This window comes from Lutra lutra, chromosome X (assembly GCF_902655055.1).
Source record: "Lutra lutra chromosome X, mLutLut1.2, whole genome shotgun sequence".
Classification (NCBI taxonomy): Eukaryota; Metazoa; Chordata; class Mammalia; order Carnivora; family Mustelidae; genus Lutra; species Lutra lutra.
Window position 1 is genome coordinate 12,161,817 of NC_062296.1, and position 14,114 is coordinate 12,175,930.

Consider the following 14,114-nt stretch of genomic DNA (forward strand, 5'->3'; position numbering starts at 1 on the left):
GTTGCAATGGAAGGAGTGTAGTTCTGATACGAACGTTGCTTAATATTTTAGCTTGTGTTAAGGATGAAGACAAAAAGCAAAGCAATGAAGACTTACATATGTTTGCCAATGATGTGAGCAACTTCCTTGCTAAATCAGATAATAGTTTTCATATACTGGAGGAATATTTCCTCAAAATTCTGTGCTATTCACAACATAACAACTATAGACTCAATACACTTTCAAACTTTTTGTAGTGCTAACACTGTCTTCATCCCTCTCCTAAGTCCAGACAATCGAGAAAACAGCAAACCAGGGGCCATCACACTTTTTCTGCGAAGGGCCAGTGAGTAAATGTTTAGGTTTTGTGAGCCCTGTGAGCTGTCAAAACTATTCAACTCTGGGGGTGCCTGGGTGGCTCAGTGGGTTAAAGCCTCTGCCTTCGGCTCAGGTCATGATCCCGGGGTCCTGGGATTGAGGCCCACATCGGGCTCTCTGCTCGGCGGAGGGCCTGCTTCCTCCTCTCTCTCTCTCTCTCTCTCAGCCTGCCTGTCTGCCTACTTGTGATCTCTGTCAAATAAATAAATAAAATCTTTAAAAAAAAACTATTCAACTCTGCTACTGTAGCATAAAAGCAGTCAGACACATTATGTAAACAATGGGCAAAAATAGGAAGTAGGCTGGGCAGCCAGTCTGCCGACTCCTGCAGTAAATCAAGCCCTAATTTGTGGCATTTCCTGATTTTTGCTACAAATGGGATGTCACTGAACATGAAGTTGGGAAGAAATAAGCATGCCATTATACAGTACTTCCACAATACAAATAGAAGAGACATAAATGACTTTCAGAACAAAGATAACCATAAGATACAGTAAAATTATTATGAAGTAATGAGTTTTGAGTATTTCTTACCTTGGATTTTGCTATAATTTATCTAATCATAATTACAGACAATGTAATATATAATACTGTGCTTAACAACCAGCTTTGCATAACTTCTGAAAATTAACCAGCTTTGTGACCTTGATGTATGAATAAACTCACAGAGACACTTGGGAAGAATCTGCCATACTTAGTCCCCTGATGGAGAGGATCTTCAACCAGGAGAGAGAAGGGATCGGTGTACACCTAGGGCAGCTGTGTTGCACAACTCCAGACATTCACATCGCCCTCTATGTGGGCAGCATCTCTTGAGTAAACCAGAACACCACGATTACATCTTAAAAACAGCCTTGGTGGCTCAGTCAGCGGAGCGCCCGGCTCGGTTTCCACTCAGGGCATGATCTGAGGGTCCTGGGACTGAGCTCCACGTCGGGCTCCACACTCTCTCTCTCTCTAATAAATAAATCTTTAAAAAAAAAAACCAGTGTTGAATTCTTCTTCCATCTATGATGGAATAACTAGGACTAAAGTAGTGCTCTTGCTGTGAACATGCAGCAAATTGCGCAAAATAAATGAAACAAAGGGTTTAGTCACTAGTCGACAGGCAGAACAACACTGAGATCCCTGCCAAAAGAGAGAAGGGATACGAAGTAAAGTCCCACAATTACGGGGCATGTGGGTGGCTCAGTTGTTGAGGGGCTGCCTTTGGCTCAGGTCATAATCCTGGGGTCCTGAGATCAAGCCCCACATCAGGTTCCCTGCCCAGCGAGAAGCCTGCTTCTCCCTCTCCCACTCCCCCTGCTTGTGTTCCCTCTCTCACTATGTCTCTCTCTATCAAATAAATAAATAAATCTTAAAAAAAAAAAAAAGTCCCACAATTATCCTAGATTTCTTCCTGGGAGGCACTCTGTAGACCACAGTGGAGAATGGGGTGAGGCAGATCCAAGCAGGGTATGGAGGGCTTGCTGACTTAAAGAGACAAAGATCAGAGTTCTGAGAGGCTTGAAGCAGTTGGAAGAGGGAATTACATCAAAAAACAAAAAGAAAAACAAACCAAAAAACCCATAGCTTCAGAATTCTACACCGGGAGAAACAAGAAGAATGACCAGTAACTAAAGGCTGAAGAATTTCCAGACTTGATACAGGTTGGAGAATCATTTTAATTTCTGAAAATCCAAATCAAAGAGTCATCACTGAACTTTTTGAGAACAAGCAGAGAGACTCTATAGAGGTAACCTTTCATAGTAAAGGTAAATTAGCCCTAGGACAAATGCTATTTTTAAGTCTCTCTAACAAAACTTAAAAACAAGCCTTGACCAGAGGGGAGAAGAATGGGAATATGGGCAAAATGGGTGAAGGGGAGATAGAAGCTTCCAGTTACAGAATAAATAAGTCACAGGAATGAAAGGCACAGCACAGGAATACAGTCAATGGTACTGTAATAGCATTGTGTGGTGACAGATGGCAGCCACACTTGTGGTGAGCATGGCATAACGTATAGAGAAGCTGAATCATTATGCTGTACACTCGAAACTAATACAACATTGTGTGCCAACTGTACTCAAATACATTTAAAAAGAAAAAAAACAACAAGCCTTGAAAAGATTGAGCTGATACACAAGCCAATTAACTGCATGACAGAACAAAGTCCAAAACACTTTTAAAGAATACACAAAATCTAGCACTCAACAACATAAAAATCCCAATGTCAGGCAATTCATCAAAAAATACCAGACATGCCAAGTGGCAGGAAAATAATAGAAATAGACACAGACTCAGAAATGACAGAGACGGGACACCTGGGTAGCTCTGTTGGTTGGGCATCTGCCTTCGGCTCAGGTCATGATCCCAGGGTACGGGGATGGAGCCCCACATCAGGGTCCCTGCTCAGCAGGGAGCCTGCTTCTCCTTCTGCCGCTCCCCCTGCTTGTGCGCTCACTCTCTTTCTCTCTCTCTCTGTCAAATAAATAAATAAAATCTTTAAAAAAAAGAAAAGCCCAAAGAATCTGAAACAGGATACATACAATGAAAACCAGACCAAAGCACATCAAAATCCAATCACTGAAAACCAGCTATAATAGGAAAATCCTAAAACTATCCAGGAAAAGAAGACATGCATCATGTGCACACACGAGAACAATTGCAGAATATACAACGAAAGCATGTCAGCCAGAAAAAAATATGACCCGCTCATAAGGGAAAATACAAACACTAGAAGGTCACAGAGAAAAAAATCAGTAGGCTTGAAGACAGTTTAACAGGAATGATCAAATCAGAAGTACAGATAGTAAACGGTTTTCTTTTTCTTAATGAATGGAACTCGGTGGCCTGTGGATGCTACTGGACAACACAGCCCTGAAGAACCGTACCAAAGAAGCTCCACCTTTGGCATTTCTGGGCATGCATGAAATTGATGGTAAGGAAAAATGAGAAAAAGAAGAGAATAACTTATGAAGTAAGGTGTGGCAGGAAAAGGTATCTAGTTCTTTTGATGGCATTCAGTTATACCTGCAGGAGTTAACTGCCATTACCCAGAAGGCTTTGCAGGCTCAGTCCCTGGTACCTCCATATCTGGGAATGATATTGACCACATAACTGCAAGGCCTACCCGGAAGAACATGGGCTGGAAAGGAAGAGCTATTAAAAGCCATTGCCTGTGTGGTGACAGCTTGCAGGACAGAGCTGGAAAAGCCTGTGCCCAGTCAACCCAGCACAAATGAAATTCTCCAAGCTGCTCTGAAGGAGTATTGCAAAGAGAATCTTAAAGACAAGATCACAGCAATCAACTGTGTAGCAGATGTCCTGAAGGCCACCAAAGAAAAGAGATTCCAGGAGTTTTCTGACATTGTCATACCTCTTATCAAGAACTCACCCAAAAGCACTGGCACTGGGACAAACAAAAATGAATATGGGAATAAGAAGAAAGATCTCCAGGTGGAATCTCCGCTGGGAGCCTTTGGGAGCCTGGGCAAAGCCTCGCCCCCAATTGTGGAGGCCCAATGTCGTTATCATCAGGAGCTGGGCAAGTGATGTGTGAGCGGCTAAAACTGAACGTGTGGGAAGTACAGTTAGGAGACCTACCATCAACGAATGCCTTTTTTCAGGGATTAATGCTTTTGGAAGATGAACATGCAGATCCTGAGGCTTTGGCTGAAATTCTCCCTGAAACCTGTAAGTCAATCACATATTCTTTAGAAAATAAGACCTATTCATCTGTGAGAAAAGAAGCTTTATCTGTGAGAGAATTACTGCTTAAAAAACGTGAAGAATCAGGGGCGCCTGGGTGGCTCAGTGGGTTAAAGCCTCTGCCTTCGGCTCAGGTCATAGTCTCAGGGTCCTGGGATCAAGCCCCACATGGGGCTCTCTGCTCAGCAGGGAGCCTGCTCTGCTCACCCATCCCTCCCTCCCCTGCCTGCCTCTCTGCCTACTTGTGATATCTATCTGTCAAATAAGTAAATAAAATCTTTTTTAAAAAAAAAAAAGTTAAGAATCGAAACAGTGGAGAAGTTTGACATCCAAATGTACAGTGCTCCTGACTGAGTCTTTAGCTACTCTGGAGACAGACAGCAGACCTAAGGTTCAGGAGAAAGCATCAGAAGAAAACACTAGAAAATCTGGACTAGATTAGAAGGGGAAGAAAGAAACAAGTGTCATGTTCACTGGGGGGTTGAAATGGTGGTATTTTTCGAAAATCCAAGTGGGAGAAATGTAAAGAATAATGTGTAGCATGCATCATTCCTTGACTGAAATTTTTAAAATACCTTTAAAAATCTAATACAAGTGTAACCAGAGCTCCAAAAGGAGAAGAAAGAGAGGAAAATGAGGCATAAAGAGTATCTGATGAATAATGGCTGGATTTCCCCAAAATACGGTAAAGACATGAATTTACAGATCTAAGATGCTAAGTGAAACCCAAACAGGATAAATTTGAAGAAAATTGTATTCATTAGTCACATTGCAGTAATATTGGTATTATGATTTTGAAACATACATGGATGCCTAAACATTCACATTCACACATATAATACCATGAAAAAAATAGCAAAGAGAGATGAATTTTAAAAAATCAAAGGAACTAAATGAAAACCCTGTAATCTTTGATTTGAAATGGAAACATCAGTATAAACTCATGATTCATGATTCTCTTTCTAAAAACCACATAGTTCCTGGGGCGCCTGGGTGGCTCAGCGGGTTGGGCCTCTGCCTTCGGCCAGGGTTATGATCTCAGGGTCCTGGGATCGAGCCCCACATCGGGCTCTCTACTCGGCAGGAAGCCCGCTTCCCCCTCTCTCTCTCTCTGCCTGCCTCTCTGCCTACTTGTGATCTCTCTGTCAAATAAATATTTTAAAAAAATAATAAAAACCACATAGTTCCTAATTCTGCTCACTGGAAAGGCCTAGAAATAATGACAACCCAGTAGCAATAAGTATCCCAAAATACAGGTAGTGGTGTCCAAACAGTGTTTTCTCCCAAAGGAGCCAAGTCTCCTCGGTGAAATAACTGATCCTAGGTCAGAGCAATCAGTGTTCAAGGTGGGTCTGTAACATCTTGTTTTGTCAGTAAGCAAGGAAGCTATCAAACATTAATCAGATGTATCAAAATAAACCAAAAATCAACTTTAAAGAGCTCCCATTGGTCCAAAAATGACAAAATTTGAGCATCAAAAAAACAGTGACTTCGGGACACCTGCTGGCTCAGTCAGCAGAACATGCGACTTATGATCTTGGAGTTATGAGTTCCAGCCCCACGCGGGGTGTAGAGATTACTTTTTTAAAAAAATTTTTAAAGTGCTCCACATCACTCGGCATCAGGGAAATACAAATCAAAATCATAATGAGATACCACCTCACACCAGTCAGAATGGCTAAAATTAAACAAGTCAGGAAATGACAGATGCTGGCGAGGATGCGGAGAAAGGGGAACCCTCCTGCACTGCTGGTGGGAATGCAAGCTGATGCAGCCACTCTGAAAAACAGCATGGAGGTTCCTCAAAATGTTGAAAATAGAGCTACCCTATGACCCAGCAATTGCACTACTGGGTATTTACCCTAACGATACAAACGTAGTGATCCAAAGGGGCACGTGCACCCGAACATCTATAGCAGCAATGTCCACAATAGCCAAACTATAGAAAGAGCCTAGATGTCCATCAACAGATGAATGGGTAAAGAAGATGTGGTATATATATACAATGGAACACTATGCAGCCATCAAAAGAAATGAAATCTTACCATTTGCAATGATGTGGATGGAACTAGAGGGTATTATGCTGAGCGAAATAAGTCAATCAGAGAAAGACAATTATCATATGATCTCCCTGATTTGAGGAACTTGAGAGGCAACGTGCGGGGTTTGGGGGGTAGCGAAGGAAAAAAATGAAACAAGATGGGATCAGGAGGGAGACAAACCATAAGGGACTCTTAATCTCACAAAAGCAAACTGAGGGTTGGTGGGGCGTGAGGGGATAGGGAGAGGGTGGTTGGGTTATGGACATTGGGGAGGGCATGGGCTGTGGTGAGTGCTGTGAAGTGTGTAAGCCTGATGAGTCACAGACCTGTACCCCTGGGCCAAATAATACATTATACGTTAATTTAAAAAAAATAAAAGCAAAAAAAATTTTTTTAATTTTAAAAACTAAAAGAAGACAATTATTTCAATGGATTAAAAACCAGTGATAATTTAAAAAGCCATGAATTCAAAATAGTTTCACAAACTTCCAGTTATAAAATAGATAAGTCACAGAGATGAAAAGTATAGCACAGGGAATATAATCAATAATATTGTAATAACATTGTATGGTGATTATACCCAATGTGGAGAACATTGAGCAATATATAGAATTGCTGAAGCACAATGTTGTATACCTGAAACTAAGAGAATACTGTATATTAACTATACTTAAAAAAAAAAAACTCCCCTTTTCACCTTTAGAGTTTACTAGGACACCTGTCCATTATTTTGAAAATTGTTAAATAAAAGGAAAGAATCAAGCATTTATCATGCCTTCCCTATATGAACTTCATTTCAGGGTAACCAAATAGTGGATAAGGAGAATTCTTTCCTCATGGAAAACTTCCTGCCAATAAATACAGAAAGGTTGATAGACTTAGAAAATCACCCATTTCACAGACTACAAAATAATGGATCTAGGAAATGATCATCGCCAGTTATCAAACCATTGGTGAAATCTTGACAGGAAATTTATAATTGATGGATCAAGTTGCCAACACTTAAACTCACTGATGAATGTTAACATCACTAAAAAGTTGGACAAAAAATATGTGCCTCCTGATAATTATAAGAAATGGGAAATACACTGATACTATAAAATTATTTTTCTAAAGAACAATAGTAATAAAGTCATAATCTAATCGAGCCTCTATATGTACCTAATCAGAGGAACAACGGAATAACAGAGGAACCAGTTAGATAACACCAACAGATATAATCAGCCAAATCCTATATGTGGACAATTCTAAAAAACAAACTGGTTTCCTCAACAGATAAATGGCATAAAGAAATGGGGTAGACGGGTGCTATTATATAAAAAGATCAAAGACACGTAAAACTCATACCAACCAGGGGCGCCTGGGTGGTTCAGTGGGTTAAAGCCTCTGCCTTTGGCTCAGGTCATGGTCTCAGGGTCCTGGGATCCAGCCCCACTTCAGGCTCTCTGCTCAGCAGGGAGCCTGCTTCCCTTCCTCTCTCTCTGCCTGCCTCCCTGCCTACTTGTGATTTCTGTCTGTCAAATAAATAAACAAATAAATAAATAAGAAGCATGGTCTTTAAAAAAAAAAAAACAAACTCATACCACCCAAATGCAATGTGTTGATGGCACCTGATTCTAGCAAACCAAATCTAAAAATGAAACAAAACATTTTTTATACAATCGGAAATTTGTCTATGGAGGGTCTGATATTATTAAGGAAGTATTATTTATTCTATTATATGCAAAATGATACTGTGGCTATGTTTTTTTAAATGTCCCTACTGTTAGCAAAGTGGCCAACCATGCCAGGGTACCATCTTGTTCTGGCATTAACTTTTTTTAAAAATATTTTATTTATTTATTTGAGAGACAGTATGAGAGAAAGAGTGCAAGTGGGGGGCGGTGTGCAGAGGCAGAGGGAAAAGCAGACTCCCCGCTGAGCAGGGAGCCTGATGCAGCACTGGATCCCAGGATCCCGGGATCATGACCTGAGCTGAAGGCAGACACTTAACCAGCTGAACCACCCAGGTGCCCCAGGATCGCCTTCTAAAGGAATGAGTTAGCCTATTCCTAGGCAAAGATTATCGTTGGCTGCTTAAATCATTACATAACAGTTTGTTGGGTGGATGGATCAGGCTGCCACTATGTGAACCAAATAAGTAATCTTAGCATCTCCCAAGTGGGACAACTAAACATGTTGTGTTGCATGGCACCAGACTTCAAACGATGCTTGGCACACAACAGGCACTCAATAAAATTCTGTTAAAAGCAGTCTGCCATTATGGCCCTGGACCCAGTCTTCTACTCCACCAGCTCTCTGCTGCTTAAATGCTTCCCTCTGGACTGTGTAGCTGATCTTGGTTCAGGCTTAGGAACCCCCAGTGGTCTACTTTATAACACTGCTGCTATTGCTTCTGCCAGACAGCTCGGCTAGGAGTGCCCACCGCCTGGTGCCTCCCCTTAGACCGTACCACCTCCACAGAGCAACTCTCTACCAGGGAACGGAATGGCTCTGGGGCCCTTCAATTCTCTCCCATCTCAGTCTGACTTCAGTGACTTCCTGAGTAACCTCCTTCATCCCCCGCCCCTTCTTTGTGCACGGTGAGAGGAATGGGGGAAGTTTTTCATCTTAGTGTCCTTGGAACCCAAGTATCAATGCCAAAAAGCCTCTTACTGTTTCTCCCAGGGGCTTAAGAGCCTTCACAAAAAAGAACCCTAGGGATCTGCCTCCACATCACAGAATTCCGGAGCTCGCATGCAGAAAGGCCCATCCAGGACACTCACTACTCATAGAGAAATGAAAAGCCATCTCTTTCTGGAACAAAAATGAAACACAAGAGGAGGCAGCAGCAAGCACAGGCAGTGTTAAGAATGAAAGGAAAGAGCTGAGCAAGCAAATTAAGGCCTTTTCTCTGAAAAGTAAGCCAGGCAGAGGTACCATGAGGGCTTCTAATGCTAAAGCAGCGATTAAAACCCAAAATGGAGCCAGAATGAGAGCTGAGCACAGCAGCACAAGATTTCAGCCTCCAGCAAAAAGTTCAGGGTGAGTGAAGGACATTTTTTACTCAATCCTGGTAAGGAACACCAGAGAGATAAGGCAAAATTTCTACCAGTCACAGTTCAATCGTTAATATAATAGAGAGCTAAAGAAATACATATGTATATATCCATAGTTTATCTTTCCATTAAGTATGCACACATTATTAAATCTTGTTTAAATCGCATTCGTGCTATTGCTTTGAGAGTTTATTGTTGCTTTTCCAGAAAAATCCGTGACTAAATCATGTGCTAGGTTCCTTCTCCTTAGAAAAAAATCACCAGCTCCTAGCCAAAAGGCACCACTTTCACTTAGCTGTAGATATCCATGTTGCAGACATGCTGCCCAGAGAAGAAACCAAATTGATATGAAGGCAAATGGTACAAGGACCAAACCATTGGTCAATGAAGAGTTAGAATCTCTCCCCAACGTAAATTACTGTGCCTGCTCTCATTCGGCCTACACTGAAGCTGAGAAAGTGGTCATTTGTTATCTATTAACATACAGAGTGCAGTGGAAGTTATGTTTTAATCCTAGCAAACACCTGATAGCACTTACTGTGTGACAAACACTACTATAAATCCATTATAAATAGATATTAATTCACTTAATTCAACTAGGAAGTCTTTGTAAGTCCACGCAGGAAGCATGCAGCTACGGCTCCCTACCTCCTTCCACACTGGTCCCCTTACACCAAGCTTGTTTGTATGTCATTTGGGGAGGTGGGGGGTATGTACACGGCCATTGAATCAGACCCCCACTTATTTGTAATAAACACTTGGCAGACAGAAAAATTCTCAAAGGCTATTTATTAGGCTCCCAATATCCTTAGGGTGCTATGTTGGGGACCGTAATTACAGGCAACATTTTTGACTCTGTTTCTTTTCTGACCGCCGGGCTGGGAGACCCAGGGAGTGGGCCATGGTAACCACTCTTCATTTTCCTGGGCCATTGTAACCCTAATGAGATCCATTCTCATTGCAATTATAACAGTGCGCAGCAGGTGAAGCCATATGGAGTGTGGTCATCTCGAAGCAGGAGCTGAAAAGGGGCTTTTGTCTACCCGGCTCCACACATGCCTTTTCTAAAATCAGGTCCCACCTGGTCCTGCCACGGCCCTGCAAAGAATGGCAATTGTCTGAAGTCTGACGCTTCAATCCATGCCCACATAATTGCTGAGCGCCTACTGTGTGCCAGGTGCTGTGATGGGCTTTTTCTCATGTCATCCTGTTGACCCCTCAGTGAGCCAGTTATCGTAAGCAGCATTCTACTGAAACTGAGGCCCAGAGACATCATCAGGCCTACCCTAAGTTGCACAGCTTGAACATGACAGCACCAGGATGACCACAATAGCACCAAGTATCTTCATTCCAATGCTTAACTGTTTTCTACCAAGGAGAAGTTGTCACTGAAATCTTTTTAAGATTTCACTTTTAAGTAATCTCTACACCCAACATGGGGTTTGAACTCACAACCCCAAGATCAAGAGTCACATGCTCTACCAACTGAGCCAGCCAGGCACCCTTGCCATTGAAATCTTTACTTTCTAGGTCTTGTCTTTCCTCATTGCTTGACTTGAATAAAGAGACTGTTATGAAAGATTCCTTTTTCCAGAGAGGGTCTCTAAGCTCTTTTAGCACCATGTTACTTGACGGGGCGGGGGGGGGGGTGGCTGCTGCTGACTAGATAGAAGCCCCCACAGCTCACCTACCCTTGGCATGTTCCATTCAGGAAAGTGGGAGGGGGCGAGACTGGATGGGTTGGCAATCTGATCCCAGAATCACGCAGATCACTGTGAGTCTTCCACGCTTCACTGCCCCGATGGAGGCTAGACAGATTGAGACGTGAAAAACTTGCGTTGCACATAATGGTTATTTTTTATTGTAACAACAGTGCCTCTTTCCTTCCCTCCCCCACCCCTCTCTTCCCTGCTTCCCCCACACCTTCCCCCACCATGGCTAACCCAGCCAGCAGCACAGATAAAGAAAACTTAAGAGTCCGCAGTTCAGGGTCACATTGGTCTATTAAAGCCTAACAAAGAGTAAAGCTTTATGCTGAAGAAAACAGGTTTACCTTGAATTTGTGAATTGAGAGGCTTCTGAAGTAGACAGAGAAAACCTGTAATATTAGGCAAACCTATTATTCCATAGGCTGCGATAAGATAGTATTTAATTCTAGGCGGCCACGCGGTCTAGCATACTAACCCTCAGAAGAATGTGTACCAGGCAGAGAAAGGAGCTTAGGTTCTAATTAGAGAATTTGGGGGCACGAACACCAATAAATGGTAGATTGTTTATGTGTATGTAAATATGTTTAATGATCTGTAGGAAGATGAAATTGTTTCTAAAATGAAATAATGTACTCTTCTCAAGACCTTTGTGAATTCCTATCATCCTTATGCTTCCTGAAAGCAGGTAACACCTTCTGCAGGTTTCTGCCCAGGCAGCCCCTCTCCAAACCACTCTCTCCTCTGCTCACCCTGCTTGAAGCTCTGCACCAGTGTCACTGCCCCTAGTCGTGGTGGCCTTGAAGCACCCTCTGTAGTCTCTGGGGACTTGGCACCGGTCAGCTTTTGCTGCCAACTGATCTCGTGCTCCTATGCTAGAAACCGACCCTCCATCTCCCTGTCAACACTAGACCCCAAGTTTCTGCTGGAATCCTCTAGCTGGATCTCTATTCCGAAACTCCGGCTCTCGGTCGCAACCCTGACCTGCTCAGTACTTCACTCTGGAAATCTGGAAAACAAAGCAGGGTCCCAGGGGTCTCTCTTTGCCAGAGAGATGCCCATCCTCAAACCCCAGCCCAGAGCCTGGGCCCTATCTGTATGTCAGCAGCCTGCCTTCTCGATGCCGTGCTTTGCCTGGCCCATGGCAATGCCCTCCGCACCCCGTTCCACGGCCTCATTCACACCAGTGAGGCAGGCCCGGTTCCATGCCAACACACTCTTCCAAGCCTGGCCTGGATGTTCACCTCTCCTCAATTTCAGCATCCAGTGGAGCCGCTGAGCAGTGTCATTACTGTGTTTAGTCACAGGGCTGTGGGTACAGAAGGAAAAATTGCAGCCCCACAGGTTGAAATATTTGGGGAGAATAAATTGCACTTTCTCTAGCATCTAGTTGGACCACTGCAACAAAATGGTCTCTGGGGCCAAAGAATGTTTTGGAGAGGGTGCGGTATTCCACAGCCCAACTAATTTAATAGTCTTTCCTCTAGGGACACCTGGGTGGCTCAGTCAGTTAACTGTCTGCCTTCGGCTCAGGTCATGATCTCAGGGTCCTGGGATCGAGTCCTGAGTTGGGCTCCTTGTCCTGCTACTTCCCCTGCTTATGCTCTCTCTCTCTCTTTCTCTGACAAATAAATAAATAAAATCTTTCCCAAAAAAATAGTCCTTTCTATCTATGTTCATGAGATGTGGAGGCCGGAAAGACAGATTAGGACTATAAGTCAAGGAAACAATTTGCCTAGCCATCATTACCGTTCCTACTGAAAAAAAAGAAAACAAACACTCAAACATGCTTGGCTTTTTTTTTTCCTTTAAGCACCTCTTTCTCTATAAAACTACATAAAAAGATTATGATAATAACGTGAACTCCCAAAGAGCAGAAATTAAAAAAAAAAAACCTGTTGGAGTACATTTAGCATGATAAACCATGAGCACTGTATAGAAATGCTGAATCACTATTTTGTACACCAAAACTAAGATAACACTGTATGTTGACTATACTGGAATCAAAAGTTAAAACTTAATTGGGGCACCTGGGTGGCTCAGTGGGTTAAGCCTCTGCCTTCCGCTCAGGTCATGGTCTCAGGGTCCTGGGATTGGGCCCCACATTGGGCTCCCTACTCAGTGGGGAGCCTGCTTCCCCCTCTCTCTCTCCCTGCCTCTCTGCCTGCTTGTGATATCTCTCTGTGTGTCAAATAAATAAATAAAATCTTGTTTAAAAACTTAATTTAAAAAAAACAGTTGCCCTAATACCCAAAGGACAATCTATTTTTCTATCCTTTTGCTGTCTTTGGAATGAGAGAATTTGGAGCACCTTTAATGCCCGATGAACAACCAACTCCTTTTCCTTGTCCTATGTCTGCTGGGTATTGTGAGAGCACTGTCCCTAACTAAGGATACACCAAGTTGATTCAACAGGAGTGAATTTAACAGCTGACCTGCCTTGTCCCCCTACCCGCACCTTTGAGTTTCCCATGATCAGGGACAAAGAACAAGGGCATAGACACGCTTTCAAAACACCATCATGGCCTGTGTATTTACTGCTCTTACCACTGTCAAAAAGCTCTTAGGTTAATTCAAGAAAGGTAACGTACTCCCCACTTTGATGACTGAACGTTGTTGAATACTGATGGAGCAAAAATACCCATGGACAGATAACTAGGCTCAAATCTCACCTGTCTCCATAGCTATAAACAGAATCTTTGAGCCTTTATCTTCTGGTCTAGAGTCGTTATTTGCAAGGTGGGGGATTTCCAATTTTTTCTAGGGAACAGCCCAGTTCTAGAATTTATGTGAATTCCACAGGTCCAACAAGAATTGTATTTCAAGTTGTGCTGATGGTTGAGAGGATGGGTCAGGAATGACAACTGAAGATCAAGATCTGAGTTCTGGGTGCAAAGTTCCAGGCTCCAGCTTTCTGTAGCATATCATGACCGGACTGACACAACAAAGCCTTCATTGTTCCAGCACAGGAAACCCAGTGGCCCAGTGTCTGGATGATGTCAGAAAACACAGGAAACCTGGAGAACAGAATGAATTCCCTCCCTGAGAGACCACGGGCCTTCTTTCATAAATATCTGAGAGTGGGGTGCCTGGGTGGCTCAGTTGGTTAAGTGTCTGTCCTGGTTTTGGCTCAGATCATGATCACGGGATTGTGAGACTGAGCTGCCCATTGGGCTCCACACTCAGCTCGGAGTCTATTTGAGATTCTTTCTCTCCCCCTTTACCCCTCTCACTCATGCAAGCATGCTCTTTCTCCTAAAATAAATAAACTCTTTTAAAAA

General features: G+C 42.9%; 1 pseudogene; it reads left to right on the forward strand.

The window, feature by feature from the left end:
• Positions 1–3,174: 3,174 nt before the first annotated feature.
• LOC125092220 (proteasome adapter and scaffold protein ECM29-like) lies at positions 3,175–4,484 on the forward strand (annotated as a pseudogene).
• The last annotated feature ends 9,630 nt before the right edge of the window (positions 4,485–14,114 follow it).